Genomic DNA, 15,910 nt, shown 5'->3' on the forward strand with positions numbered 1-15,910 from the left:
GAAACACGGCCGGACTGGAGGAGCGCCGAGCGCACAAAGTACGCGTTTCCCACTCCTCCAGTCCGGCCGTGGCTGAAACACCTTATTTACCGTCATTCCTCCGTGATGGCGCCAGGATACTGCCCATGACAAAGGGTTTTGGCTCAGGACCGCTGTGCGTACTCGCCATGTTTTTTCACAGGAATTGTACCTGGCTACTTATTGTTACGGTTTATAGTGGTCGTATCGTGAAACAATGGGTATGCTCTACAAACCAAGCCACCGAACACAATTCCGCCTCTTCAAGTTGGACAGTGTAAGCTCAACGTGCCGGGTGGCTATGCAGCTAAAGGCGAAATACTGCGTCGTAATCGTCTTCATTGGGCGAAGGGCCACCGCATGCCTGTCAGTCATGCTGCACTTCCACAAGCTATACAATCCCATCACATATCATAGGACACTCCCGTAGCATCTCCAAAAGACAAGAACCGAATTGTATAAGGGCTGATGTCCACGTCCTTTTTGACAGTTCTTCGCAAAACATCCCCGAAAAACACCCCATCGCGGCACAAAACAAAACAAGGATAAATTGTTTCACGGTAATTGTATAAGCGGCATTTGTCAAACCAAGGAAGAGACATTCCTTTTCCGCCGCGCAACTATGAAGTGACGCATCATCCACTTTTTCTAAGCGTTATTCCACCGCGAATACGTTTTCGTTTACCTTTTTGGCTTGTCTCGACTGGTGAAGTTAGTACGAAGCCGCCATGAAACGTTTTGAAGGAGGTAGTCGGCACCTTTTACGTTCTTACTGCGAGGTGTTTCCTGCAATATTTGTTTACCCTTTCCAGAAAGGCTTTGACGAACACTTCATTAAAGAGTCTGTTCCCAGTGCCGGTTTATCACCAACCTTACATTGGCCCCCAAAACGGCAGCGTTTTAGAGCGTGTCACACGTATGTGTCTTTCACCAAATGCAAAAAATTACACCCACCTCCCGTCGCGGGAACCCTGGTGTGATGCGACGCTGAAAGGGGTTCCATTGTGCGTTTCCGTTGGGTCGGTTACCCGAATTGCGTGAGCAATCGTCGGGTAATGCGAGAGAGAAAGAGAGAGAGAGAGAAAGCAAGCGTAGCGCGGGCGACCGTCGAATGAGAGACCGGCCGGAGCGCGGCACTCCGGCAGCGCAGCGCGCTGCCGAGTGCAGCGCACTCAGGCGCGTAGCGGAGTGCAGCGCGCCCGAAGGAGAGGAGACCACGGAGAGAGAGGGCGCTGCATATGCGCACAGCGCGCTTGCGCCGCGCGCAGTGCCGCGCGCAGTTGTTGGGAGAGAGTGTTCGCTATCGGCGCTATCGGAGAGAGCAGAGGATGCGAGTGGAGGAGAGACGCAGCTGTGCGGACGCGGACTACAACGACGCAAGAAGGACAGGGCCGCCGGCAAGAGATGCTCTTCTCAGCGTCGCATCTGAAAAACGTTTCTTTAAGTTTTCTCCTCCACTTCCGCAAGCGGTAGCAATTGCAAATGACACCATGCCAAGCGGGACCGCTACTACGCACGTCTCGATGCGTTTACATTTCTCGTGTTTGAGAAGTCCTGGCCGTGATACCGGCCGTTCCTCACGCACGGACAATTCCAACGAGCTTTATCATGCTATTGACTACTATATACGGATCGCGTTTAGCTAAACTAATAAGAGCTACCGTACTTTTCTATATCGCCGACACAAGCGGAGAATGGAGTAGCCAGTATTATGTTCCTGGTGGTGTTATACCTCGCAGGTAAAAAAACCTTAAAAGAGATGGTTTCTGTCTATACAATATCTTGTTTCTGTTTCCATATCGTACTTTAGTTTTTCGTCTACATTGATAGATGAATGGTAACAGATTAACGGTAACAGAGTGGATCCCTAGAAAAGGCAAGCGTTGCAGGGGCGGCAGAAAGTTAGATGGGCAGATGAGATCAAGAAGTTTGCGGGGATAAATTGGTCACAGTTGGCACAGGACCGGGGTAATTGGAGGATAATGGGAGAGGCCTTTCCCCTGCAGTGGGCGTAGATAGGCTGGTGATGATGTTATAGATGAAGTGGGTAACAGTCATGGGCGGGAAGAAAGGTTCGAAGAGGATGAGATGCGCCACTCACAAAATGTCGGAGTGTTCCGACGCCGAAATGCCCCCTTGGCTACGCCCGTGCAAGCCAAGAGTAAAGTTTGGTTCGTTGTAGAGGTGGCTGGGGTCGTCGCGAAGTGGTGAAAGTATCCTATGACTCTGACGCACGAGGTAGATGATAAAGAAAAGTCTATTTACACGTATATACAGCAGACGATGAAGCATAACATAAGACTCAACGAAAACTGCGTTTATAATTGAAATGCGCCGCGCGCACGAGGAGGGCATCGCCGCGCAATCCCTGGTAGGGCTCCGGAGGCAAAAAAGGGGCCGAACCGCCATGCGGTTGGCGGTAAATTCATGGGGTTCTGGCGCCCAGAAACCTAAAACCTCCACGGGAGCAAGTCTTGATGTGACCGCTGTTGGTCACAGCTTCGAGCAAACTCACTAAAGGATGCGCGAGCAGTCGCAAGCGAAGCCGCCTCGCCCAAGCCTTGCTCATGCCAAATAAGGCGCGGTCACACTAGCCCGACCATCGGCAGATTTGGTCGGCCAACGCCGTGTCAGCGAGCTGTCAGCGGCCACGTCACACCGCGCCGACGCCGACCGTTGGCCAACCGTCTGCGTCAGCGAGAAATCGGCGGGGCGTCGGTGTCTGCGCGATGTCGGCCGACGCGCTTGTCACACCACGCCGACAACCACCCGTCGACCCACTCCCCCGACTCGCCTCTAAGCCGGACATCTCCTTCTTACTCTAGTCAAACTTTGAGTATCGTGTCGCCGCTGCCGCGACTGAAGCCGTTCGTGTGTACTGGCATGTGCGCTGCTTGTACTGTGTGTACTCCTCAACTTCTTGTTAGATCACGGACAAAGAAGAAAAAAGAGCTGTTTTCGCCATTGCCGCGGCAGTAATAATACGGATGTTATGGATGAACCCCCGGCGAAGAGACCCCTATAGCACGTAAAATATGTATAAAAATTTGCGCGGACGTCAGCGGAAATTTAATCTTCTCTGTAATAGAGAAAGCCTTGAAGAAGGCCCGCATTTTCGTGATACACGGTGCAAGGAACGTGAAATTAATTGTTGGGGCTCCAAACGCCACTCGCTGTTTCGAAGGAAATTTTCCACTACAAAGGTAGTTGCTTCTCAACATCACGCAGAAAATGATTCACAAATTGGGTACGCGAACCATGCCCCTTTAAAAACTGCTCAAAAAGAAAAGTGATACCGCCGGGAATCGAACCCGCAACGTTGAGCGCACGGGGGCGACGCGCGAGACCACTGCGCCACCGCAATTCTTCCATTGCCAGCGTTGACATTTCTACAGTACATCACACATCATGTCATATTGTAATGATCCGTCAACCCTACTTGGCTGACTACGTGGTTTTAAAACTTTCTAAGACACACTAAATCGTTAAGCACAGGCAACCACTCAGGGGGATCATCCTCAGCACGAAACACTTCCCGTATATACTGTACGCTTTCAATGAAATTTTCCTGGACAGTCCGGGCATTTATATCCGAATTCCTCACCGCCATTATCGTCCTCCATATACTATGAAGGCTGAGAGAGAGAGAGAGAGAGAGAGAGAGAGAGAGAGAGAAGGCTCTTTAATGTAAACTGGTGAGGTCAGCCCTGCTAGGGGCGAGGCTTGCTACACCAGATTTTGGGTGACTACCTTGATGAGTGGTGAATATTAGACATTAGGGTTACAGCAGGAGGAAGACAAACAAGAAGCGTTGAAAAAAAAAGGAAAGTAAAAACAAGAGAAATCTTCCAGCAGAGTCGGGACATAAAAATACAATTGAAAAGAGAATCGTTAATGTAAACACTGAAACAAAATGAAAAGTAAACGACGCGAAAAAAAAAGAGTACCACCAACCCAAGAAAAATAAATAGATGAACACCAGTGACACCAACACAAGCAAAGTAAAGAAATGAACGCAACAGTGCGAAAGAGTAGATATCACGACACACTTGATCTGTCTGCTATCTAGAGAAATTTGTCTAGTTCAGTGTCTCGTAAGAACTGGAGTAGAACTTTTGTACCTAAGGTACTGTCAGCAGTATTGGCCCAGGGCCCAAGAAAATGACGAAGTTCCAGACTGCCTCCATGGCGTGCGTTGTAGCACTGTGGCAGAAGGCTGAGGAGCATGATCAAATCGTACGGCACACCGCCCTCATTTTTTTCGGGTAGGCACCGAATTCCACGCGGCGTTATGGGTAAGTCTTTCTTTAACGTACGTTGGAGGACGTCCCAGTGGAACATTGGGTCCCCACAGTCGATGAAGACGTGATTAATAGTTTCCGGCTTTTTGCACAGTCTGCAGTCGGTTGTCCACGGCACAAAAATACCTCTTTCTGCTAACCAAGTACCTACGGGAAGGGTTTCACTGTGCAGTTTAAAAAAAGGACTTTGTTGCAGGCTTCAGGCATACTTTTCACCCTCCTTAAAAAATCAAGCCCTGTGCCCGCACCGTATAACGACCTATACAGTGGCACGGGTAAACAAACATCCACTAAATCTTTGTACAGGCGCTTCCTGGAAACACTACACAGGTAGTCGAAAGAAAACCGTACCTTCAAGAATTCCACAGACAGAGCCACTTCTCGCAAATATCCTTTCACCCCCCTGCACACAATATCACTTGAAGACACAACAAAGTCAGGCAGCAGATTTTTCAACCTTTTTTGAATTTGCGCAAGAAGGCGTCTTTTTTATCCCGCACAAAACAAAACCTTGCGACAACTTGTCGTAAAAATAAATGACAAAGACCAAGGCCCCCCTTTTTGACTGGGCGAAAGGTGTTAGAGCGACTGGTTCTTTCCCAGCTGGAAGACTAAATAAAGACCGCAAATACTGCGTGGATTTTTTGGACATTAGCATGTGACATACACAAAACTTGCAGCACGTACCACTCTTTGGCTAACAAAAAAAGGTTGCAGATAGTGGCACGGCCAAACATACAAAAATTGCGCCCTTGCCAGTTTCTGGTTTTGTCTCCCAACTTTTCGGTCTCGTTACTCCAGTAGTCTCGGCTATCCTGCGCCACCGCACAAGCGCTACCAGGATGTGAAATAGCGTGGGTACTAAATGGAGGTCCATCCTTCCATGTCATGCATTGGTGTTTACTAGCTGGTGTACAGTATTCCTGGCTGGTAAACTGAAATTTCTTAAATAGAGCTTGCACAGCAAGGTTCCCCGAAGCCCCCACAATAGCTTATCGCCATCAACTCCGCTGAATCGCGAAAGCGCTCGCAAAAATATATGTGCCCGGCTGCGACTGTGACTTCCCACTTCGGGGATAGTGCTTGCCGTACTTTGGTTTTACGTTAAAACCGATTGATTGATTGATTGTGGGGTTGAGGCGCGCCGTAGTGGAGGGCTCCGGATTAATTTTGACCACCTGGGGATCTTTATCGTGCGCCGAAATCTCGTACACACGGGCGTTTTTGCTTTTCGCCTCCATCAGAAAAGCGGCCGCCGCGGCCGGGAATCGAACCCGCGACCTCGTGCTCAGCAGCGCAACGCCTGGTTTTACGTTAAAACCCTTGGCCGATATTGATCCCTTATTACCCAAATTACCCTACGTAAATTTTCTTCTGCACGAAACTCGCCTTGTATTTTCTACAGGCAAGCCGATCGCACATGCATGTGCAGTTTGCAGCTCCGGGGTAGCGGTGTCGCCGAAGAGCACGTCCGAAGCGTCGAAAGCCAAAATACGGTTGCATTAGCGCTAGTGTTGAGTTGTATACGCTCCAGAAACTGTCAAAATAGAGCCGCATTCATTGCGGCACGAATGTTGTTGGAGAGCAGTTTTCGCTTCTCGATCGATCCCCGGTGACGCGTCGGGCGACTGGTTGGGCGCCTGGTTTTGTTGGCGTCTTCGGTCGGCGAGCCAGTCCCACTGCGCGGACTTTCCATCGGCCGACGTGTTTGTGTCGCCGTCGGCTTAGTATGACAGCACTGTCACGCAACTCAGCAGTTGGCCGATCGTTTGGCGACTTGTCGGCGTCGCCGTGGCGTCATCGTCGCCGTCGAGTTGGCCTATTTAACCGCACCTTTAGGGTTTTAACCTCCGCACCCCCCCCCCCCCCCCCCCCCCGATGTCAATCCTCGAAGGTCAGGGTAGGAAAGCCTTCCCCGACGCCGCTTGAAAAGCCGCCGGCAAATCCATATAAAGGGTTGCGACTCGCCATGGCGTCGGCGACGGCAACACCTCACTCCCGCCGACCGAGGGGCAGACCACAAAGCCAGGAGAAGGGAAGGGGGTCATCGTCTCGACGGGGTGTATCGGCCAGCCATCATTACACCAAGGTAGCCAAGAATAAAGTGAGATGGCCACAAAAAAAACGGTTGTTTTGTGTAGTAAGCTTCTGTCTGAAACAGACGAGCTCAAATTTATCTTCAGGCTGCCGAAAATAACACTAAATTAAACACGTGGTTGTTGTAGGAGTTTGCGGGAAATCCGAGTTACAAAGCGAGCCAGTTTTGTGTTTTCTTTTCGTTGCATTGTAGGCTAGATTAAAGAATACTGAAGGCACGTTGCACCATAGAAGGTACAGCTAAGAAGCGTTTTTTATATGGAGAACTATTGAGAAAAACGCAGCGAACTTTGTTGCTACGGTTGCCATTCATGACAGTTGAGGGAGGACCGGGTTCGCCTGAACTATCAGAATCACGGGACTTCAAGTGTTGCATCCTCATTTTTCCCACGATATTTGATTCACAATCCCTTTTAATAGCGCAGTCGGCAGTCAAGCGGATGTCGTTCCAACTTTTTGCCCTTTTTTCAACAATACCTTTACTTACTGAAATAAATATGAGTACCGTTGCCATGGCGGCAAGAGATATAGGACGCGAAGGTACGAGAGCGCCCACAAGGCTTATTGTTACGCATGGACACACAGGCACATAGATATATACGGGAAAAAAAGGTCTCGGTTACAGACAATACCAAGGCTTGTAGCATGAAAAACAAATTTCACAACCAAACACTAGCCTATCTGTGCACATTAAGCAAGCACGGAAGGGAAGGAAAACATTAAAAAAAACTAGGAGGCTTGACCTCGCGTAGGGCGGGCGCTGCCGAGCGTGGTTCGTCTACTCTCGGGCGCATATTCCCTCCAAAACTTTACAAGCGCCTCTTGGGTATCGGTGCTTGGTGTAACTGTGCGGCGCACGTTCCTCTCGCGTTGGAGTAATTGCTTCTTTTCCACGGGAAAACCCGTTAATGGTGACTTTTCTTCTTGACGTCATCAAAAGCTGAGCAGGCAGCTGTTTCCAAAGCGACCAATCAGTGGGGCGGCCCCATTTCCTGAAATACTTGTCTAAGAACAGAATGCGCGCCTTCGCTCTAGCCCGGCCAACGCCACATTGTTGCATAATTCGTTTCTGTATGTCTTGTATGTTACGACCGCACTGCAATTATTTCCTCTCTAACCGACGATGCTGATCCGTCACCCCAGTCATTACCGCCCCCCCCCCCCCCCCCCCCAATCTCCATTGCATGACTTGAGGACTCTTTACCTTGAGCTAAGTTTTCTATCAAGGTGCGCAGTGAGACCCACTAGATATACGCATTCGTTGAGCACCGTTTTTTTTTCAGAGCTGAGGTCTAACCACTCGTGTGGTTTCGCGCCATCCATCACGGTAGGCCCCTGTAAATTCGATATCGAGGAAAACAGCAAAGATTCAGCAAGGAGGAAAGCGAAGGAGGGGAGTATGGCGAAGGTTTGAGGATTAAAGCTGTTTGCCTCCGGTATCGCAGCGGTACGCTATCAGGTAAACACTGAGTAGCGGGCGCACTCGTACCTTCGCCCATGACGTGATCCCTTCCTAAGACGAAGGAAGTGCTGTCCCAGACAGGATGCTTTAATGGACGCCATTCTCAACGGGCGCTAGCACCGAGGCACCCTAGCCCGCTAACTCGAGGAGAATAACAGCGCCGCTGATTCCAGAATCCTGAGCCGCGCGCCGCCCAAGTAGCTGCTAGGCGCCGTCACTGACAAGGCCCTGCTGTTGGCGCTGCGGTGAAATTACGCATTACAAAGCTGAAACCAACTTGTTTTACCTTTGCGAGTACCACGCACGTTGATCTGCACTTTCGCCCTCCATACGGGCTTAGACTACGTAGTCAATAAAGTGAAAGATACCACTACAGAGTCACACGTCAACAATATTGTTCTTTATATTTTGAAGTTGCGTTCACCGTTTAAAAAATTTTAGACACACAGAGCACAGCCCCTGGTATTGCAGCACTATCGAGGACGGGCAGGCACTCGTGCATAATTGACTCCAGGCAGTAGCGCCCCTGATGCAAGGGCACCGGAATGAGCGTCCGCCAGACTCTGCCATAGAAACGGCAAACAAATTCGGTAGCGCTCGCCGTAGGCGTCACTTCTGTTGGGCGAGATGGCTCCTGGTGCTTCCTGGTGCCACGGGGGTGGCATTCGCGGAGAAAATGGACGGCAGGTTGCTCGTCTTCGTAGAACCTCTTCCCTCGTCGGGGTATTCAGCGCGTGCGTGCTTGTGCCCAACGTGAAAGCGTCCCTCTCGTCAGACCGCATTTTCTACAAACCGTGCTATGAGCAGTGTGAACGCAGTGGTCGCGTTACTTGCCCTTCGGATGGAACCTCAGTGGGTAAGGCGTTGCGCTGCTGAGCACGAGGTCGCGGATACGATTCCTGGCCCCGGCGGACGCTTTTCTGATGGAGGCGAAAAACGTCCGTGTGTACGAGACTTCAGCGCACGTTAAAGATCCCCAGGTAGTCAAAATTAATCCGAAGCTCTCCCCTACGACGTGCCTCATCGCCTGCTCTACGTCGGCGCGTGAAACCCTACAATCAATCAGCCTTCCGGATGGAGACATGTTCTCGGACGAGGAAGTCACCTGGATGAACCATCTGGTCAGAAGCATCTTGGCAGAGCAAACACGGAGGTCGATACAAGTGTCGGAGAATGTTTAGGGTAGTCTTAGTTGTGACTCACTGAATTTTCGTCTAAAATAGGTTCGGTTCCTGTTATAACATAAAAACAACTTGGATGCCTCATTCGTAAGCATATTTATCATAACACCTTTTAGGTACACCGAACGCGTTGAAGGGAAGTTGGAAAGTGCCAGAAGGCTCAGATGGAGGCTAGGTTTTACGCCCGGCCGTGTATTAGTTGCAAAGTCGTTATGCTAGTACCAAGGGGGTTGAAGTTTCCGTATCTGCACAAAAGAACTTATTGACTCTTTGAAGTAGAGTCTGATGAGTCTGGCATCTGGGTCAGAGTAGCGTACCGCCACCCTGTTCCTCCAGATGCTATGTAGTCTATACAGCATAACTGTGTCAAGAGGCACACCGTCCTCACTTTGAACGTTCAAAAACCTTATACCGTAAGCATCCACAGGTAAATCTTTTTAGTGTTTGCTGGAGGATGTCCCAAATCAACACCGCTCGCCAACAGTCCAAGAACACGTGTTCAATTGTTTCTGACTTTCGACACAGTAAACAGTGCACACCCCATGGCACAAACCATCCTTTTTCCTCCATCCAGGTCTTTACTTCCAGTCTTCCAGTATGGAGTTTAAAAAAGAAAGATTTCACTACACCTGGGACCGTCATTCTTTTCACTCGCATAAGCACATCTCTCTCAGGCCTTAGATTACACTTGCGGCGGTAGATTGTCACGAATGACAAGACGACAGATGGATAGAGTAGGGCAAAACAACTGTTTTAATTAGGCGAACTTGTGCCCACCGAACTGAAGAAACGAGAACAGGGAGGCCGCCGTCGAGCAAGAGAGAGCTGTCCTGCACTGAGAACGCGTTGCTCGTCGAGTCCTCTCACGTGCGTCCGCGAGCTGTGCGCTGGACGCCACTCGGCACACTTGCGCGTTCTACCCGGCGCAGACTTTTCTCGAACGCGGTCGCATGACGCGGCGCTGTTCCGGTGGTCGCTGGCACTCCCCGCTCTCACTAAAAATGGAACGGTTTGTCGGAGCGTGTAACACTATCCCCCCTCAGAAAAGCTGCATCGTCCCGATGCTACCTAGGACAAAAAAACACAACAAAGCGTTCAATACACTCAGTGCACTAGCGAGAGTAGTACGGTTTCAGCCGCAAAACGTGCACCACCTCTGGACGAAGCGGCAGCCTGTCGGATGACGCTCGAGTGTCATCGGGTAATACTTCGCAGGTCAATTCACTGGCAGGGTGGGTTATTTTGTATGGACCAAAATAGCGTTTCAAGATCTTTTCGCTGAGGCCGCGGCGTCTTATCGGTGTCCATATCCATACTTTGTCACCAGGGTTGAACCGTACGTCTCGACGGCGGAGATTGTACCGATGGGAATCGGTGCGCTGATGGTCGCGTATTCGAGTTCTTGCTAGTTGACGGGCTTCTTCAGCACGCTGGCACACGAGTTGGCAATCGACGTCTGTGATTGCGTCCTGTTGGTGAGGCAACATGGCATCCAGCATGGTAGTTACCTTTCTACCGTGAACAAGTTGAAATGGTGACGTCCCGGTAGTTTCTTGTACGGCCGTGTTGTATGCGAAGGTTACATACGGAAGTACCTCATCCCAGCTTCTGTTTTCCATGTCTACGTACATAGCGATCATGTCAGAAATCGTCTTATTTAGCCTTTCGGTTAACCCATTTTTTTGTGGGTGGTACGCAGTTGATTTGCGGTGACTAGTGCAACTTAAACGCAAGATTTCTTCGGTAAGTTGCGCCGTAAATTCTGATCCTGTGTCAGTAATGATTACCTCGGGAGCGCCGTGCCGTAGTACAATACATTCCATAAAAAACTTCGCCACTTCCGTCGCATTTCCTGTAGGTATGGCTTTCGACTCGGCATAGCGGCTCAGGTAATCAGTCGCTACAATAATGCACCGATTTCCCGACTCTGACGTAGGAAATGGGCCAAGTAAGTCCATTCCGATTTGTTGGAATGGCACCCTTGGCGGTGGAATCGGATGCAGAAAGCCGGCATGGCGTAAAGGCGGTGTCTTCCGTCTTTGGCACTGGTGGCAAGTCTCAGTGTACCAGCGTATGGTCTTCGCGAGTAGTGGCCAGTAGTAACTTTCTCGTACTCTTGAAAGCGTGCGCTTATAGCCGAGGTGTCCAGAGCTGGGGTCATCATGACAAGCCTCAATAATTTCTCCTTGTTCTGGGTCATGTTCTGCATGGGTCACGTCGCTGCCGCACTGCCATATCCGTTGCGCTCACTGCTCCGAGGAAGCTCTCCTCGTCATCAGTCTTGTCCACCGGCGCTAATTCTGCGGGATTTCATGAAAGGCAGTCTGCGTCCTTGTGCCTTCGACCTGACTTGTGTGTCACCGTAAATTCTTGCAATCGGAGGCTCCATCGAGCAAGTCGCCCAGCAGGGTCTTTCAAATTCGCCAGCCAGCAAAGTGAGTGATGGTCGGTGACAACTCCGAATGGGCGTCCGTACAAATATGGACGGAACTTCGTCACCGCCCACACCACCGCGAGGCACTCTTTCTCAGTCACCGAATAATTGGTTTTGGCCCGGGAAAGCGTTCGACTTGCATACGCAATGACTTGCTCAGCCCCATTTTGTTTCTGAACGAGGACTGCTTCAAGGCTTTTGTTACTAGCGTCGGTGTGTATTTCTGTTTCGGCGTCCTGGCCAGAATGCCCTAGCAACGGAGGCATTTGTAGTGCTCGTTTCAGTTCGTCGAACGCTCTTTGCTGTGCTTCCTTCCACTCGAAGGCGACGCTTTCTTTTGTCAGGTAGTTAAGTGGGGCCGCTACACGAGAGAAGTTCCCGATGAAACGCCTGTAGTACGCACACAAACCGAGGAACTGCCTGATGGTCTTCTTGTCGGTTGGAGTTGGAAAGGCAGCCACAGCGGCTGTCTTCTGTGGGTCGGGGCGAATCCGTTCACTGCAAATGATGTGCCCGAGAAACTTCAACTCCCGGTAACCGAAGCGACATTTTGTCGGTTTAAGCGTCAGACCCGCGTTCCTGATTGCCTGTAGAATTGCTCTGAGGCGCTGGAGGTGTTCGTCAAATGTGTTAGAGAAAATTACAACATCGTCAAGATAAACAAGACATGTCTGCCATTTCAGACCAGCAAGAACAGTATCCATCACCCTGTGGAAGGTGGCAGGCGCAGTGCAAAGTCTGAGCGGCATCCTTTTAAATTCATGCAGTCCGTCAGGTGTAATGAACGCCGTTTTTTCTCTGTCCCGTTCGTCAACTTCGATTTTCCAATAGCCACTCTTCAGATCTACTGACGAGAAGTAACGAGCACACCGTAGTCGATCAAACGTGTCGTCCACACGGGGTAGAGGATAGACATCTTTCTTAGTTACGCGGTTCAATCGCCTGTAATCGACACAGAATCGTAGTGTCCCGTCCTTCTTCCTCACCAGCACTACTGGCGCAGCCCAGGGGCTGTTCGAGGGCTGGATGATGTCATCTGGTAACATTTCTTGTACTTGTTTCTGTATAGCTTCTCGCTCCTTCAAAGATACTCTGTATGGCGATTGATGAATGGCATGCGTAGAATATTCAGTGATTATTCTGTGCTTGGCAATGGTAGTTTGATTGACACCTTCTCTAGTCGAAAAACAGTCTTGAAACTCATCTAGTAGCCTGGTCAAATCATCTTTCTGTTGCGACGAAAGCATTGGGTTTACGTCGTGCCCTTGAGTCCAGTCGAGCTTGCTCCTGGGGGACCTGCCTCTCCTATCACTGGTGAAACGTCGGAGAAATCACTGATGTCTTCGACGTAGCCTATTGCCATACCTTTCGTGAGATGCTGTGGTTCGTCCCGAAATTTCGTCACAAGAACTGTGGCACGACCATCTTGCAGCTGTGTGACACCCCTTGCGACGCCAATGCTTTTTTCCAGGAGAAGCTCAGTATTGCATTCAACCAGCGCTTCGTGGCACGTACATACATCAGTGCCAATAAGCAAGAAAACTCCCGAACGTGGAGGTACCCTCACATGGTCATCTAGATCTCGTGCCGTCGTTAATGTCGGCCGCCGGTCGTCGGATGGCGCGACAGGTTTTCGAAGCGTCAGGCTGCTCTCACCTAGGTCGATTATGGCACCGTACTCACACAGAAAGTCCATTCCGACTATGACGCCTCTAAAACAATTCTGCAGAACGACGAAATTCATGGGACATGCCTCGCCATTAATTATAACACGAGCGGTACACTTTCCGATAGGTGCTATGAGATGTCCCCCGGCAGTCCGTATTTCAGGGCCATCCCACACAGTCGTCACTTTCCTAAGATGGCGTGAGAAGCTCCCGCTAAGGACGGAATAGTCTGCTCCAGTGTCGACGAGCGCAATGGCGTCGTAGCCGTCAATCACCACATTGAGGTTATTTGACACGGAAAAACGCATGCCGTGTTGAAGACCACCTTTACTTGACTCACTGCGTCCCACCGCCGCTGGAGGCTCTTCGCCAAATTTGCCGGCGGCAACCCCCCCTCCCGGGGTTGCCGTGCCTAGTTTTCCCGCCGGGGCAGGTTAGAGGGGTTCTCACGGCGAAGTTGGCGACGAACAGGAGACGCTGGGCGACGGGGTGACGGCGAACGGGATTCTCGGCGCTGAATCAGTGGCGGAGACGGCGGGCGGCCTAAATACTCGGCGATGTCCCGTGGATGCTGGCCGTATCTTGGACACGGGTCCTTCGGCCGATATCCGCGGAGTCCAAGTTCACGGTAGGGGCAGTGGCGGTAGACATGATTGGCCTCTCCACAGTGGAAACACAAATGTTGGTTGTCGGCCGTCCTCCACACGTCGCTTTTCCGGGGGCCACGATGGGTTGTGGGTGCGTATTGTTGCGATGGTGGTTCCCGTCGTGTTGGAGCCAGGTATTGGCGAGGAATTGCGGGAGATGAATTTTGGACTATGGCTGCGTACGTCAAGTCTGGCTGCTCAGGGACAACCTAGGCGGGGGGTTCAGGCACAAGGCAGCGTCGCACTTCCTGCCGAACGACTTCCGCGATGGAAACGGATGCTGGGCGTTCAGAGGATGGAAGCATCTTTGTCAATTCTTCCCGAATGATGTCGCGAATGGTGTCTCTAGTGCGTTCAGTGCCGCCAGTGGTCACGTCCAGTCGACTATCGGCCACGGCGGCCACGCAGGGGACGGCGGCGTTAAGTTCTTCCCGGATGATGCTACGAATAATGTCGCGAAGATTCCCGGGCTCGGCGGCAAGCGTTTCATGGTGGTTGTGCGCCAGTGTAGTGACACTAGGGCCGGTAGTGAGCCTGTGATAGTGGCTAGCTCTTGCCTGGAGCGCCCTTTCAATGTTTGTTGCCTCAGTAACAAACTCACTCACTGTCGTTGGGGGATTACGAATGAGGCCACCAAAGATGTCACTCTTCACACCTTTCATAAGAGTTTGCAACTTCTTTTCTTCGCTGGCCCGGGGGTCGGCGCGGACAATCAGGCGGAGCACTCCTTCCACGAAGCTGGTGACGGTTTCATTTGGACCTTGGACCCTTGTCTGAAGGAGATCCTCGGCACGCTGCCGTCGGTACGGGTTCGCGAATGCCCGCTTTAGGTCGTCTTTGCAGATTTCCCACGATGGAAGTGAAGCTTCATGGTTTTCGTACCAAGACTTGGCAGTCTCTTCTAGTGAAAAGTAGACGTTCTCCAGGCATTGCTTCGGGGTCCATCCGTTGTGGCGGGCCACCCGTTCGTAATACTGGATCCAGTCTTCCACGTCTTCAAATGGCTCCCCACGGAAGGGCATCGGCGCCCGAGGGGCAATGGGCTTGTATATGATTTGCGGTACACTGGCTTCCGTCTGCTGGCCTTGGGAAGTCATGACGAATTTGGCCTTCGTCCTCGTTCCGTCGTGCAAGAGTCCAAATTGGGGTGGTTGATTTTGTAGACGTCGGCTTGTACGTGGCTGGTTCTGATCCAGGAAGACGCGCCGTCCGGGGCTCAGAATTGGGCTTGCTGCACGGCGTGTCGGAGGGGTACGCTGCATGGGTTGCGATTACCCCGCACCTCCACCAGTTTTGTCACGAATGACAAGACGACAGATGGATAGAGTAGGGCAAAACAACTGTTTTAATTAGGCGAACTTGTGCCCACCGAACGGAAGAAACGAGGACAGGGAGGCCGCCGTCGAGCAAGAGCGAGCTCTCCTGCACTGCGAACGCGTTGCTCGTCGAGTCCTCTCACGTGCGTCCGCGAGCTGTGCGCTGGACGCCACTCGGCACACTTGCGCGTTCTACACGGCGCAGACTTTTCTCGAACGCGGTCGCATGACGCGGCGCTGTTCCGGTGGTCGCTGGCACTCCCCGCTCTCACTAAAAATGGAACGCTTTGTCGGAGCGTGTGGCAATATTGGCACTGGCAATACACTCTCGATGATATCTTTGTACAGTTTCTTCCGACTCACCCCGCTTAAGAAAAACGCACTGAAAGAAAACTGTATGACCATACCACCTCCTTAAAACATTCATGTACAGTTCCCCTCATGTACTTGGAGCTCACAACAAATTCAGGCAAAAGTCTTCCAAGTCGCAACTGAGAAACCGTCGTAAGAAACGCGTCTTCAACATCACGAAGAAAAAAATATATTGGCCACTTGCATTAAAAATAAGTGCGGTAAACCAAGTCCGCCTTCACGCACTTTCCGAAAGAGGTTCGTTCTGTTCGTTCTTTCCCATGATGAACTCCAGATAAACACGGCGAACACACGATAAAATTTCTGAATATTAGCCCTTGAACAATGCATAACTTGCACTACATACCACAGCTTGCTTATAAAAAAGAAATTGCAAACTGTGGCACTCGCAGACATTGATAAACCCCACCCTTAC

General features: G+C 51.1%; 1 pseudogene; it reads right to left on the bottom strand.

Moving 5' to 3' along the window:
* Positions 1 to 13,572: 13,572 nt before the first annotated feature.
* On the bottom strand, positions 13,573 to 15,069 carry LOC144172834 (uncharacterized; annotated as a pseudogene).
* Positions 15,070 to 15,910: the final 841 nt, after the last annotated feature.

This window comes from Haemaphysalis longicornis, unplaced genomic scaffold, assembly GCF_048455015.1.
Source record: "Haemaphysalis longicornis isolate Haplotype H1 unplaced genomic scaffold, Haemaphysalis longicornis Haplotype H1 scaffold_26, whole genome shotgun sequence".
Taxonomy (NCBI): Eukaryota; Metazoa; Arthropoda; class Arachnida; order Ixodida; family Ixodidae; genus Haemaphysalis; species Haemaphysalis longicornis.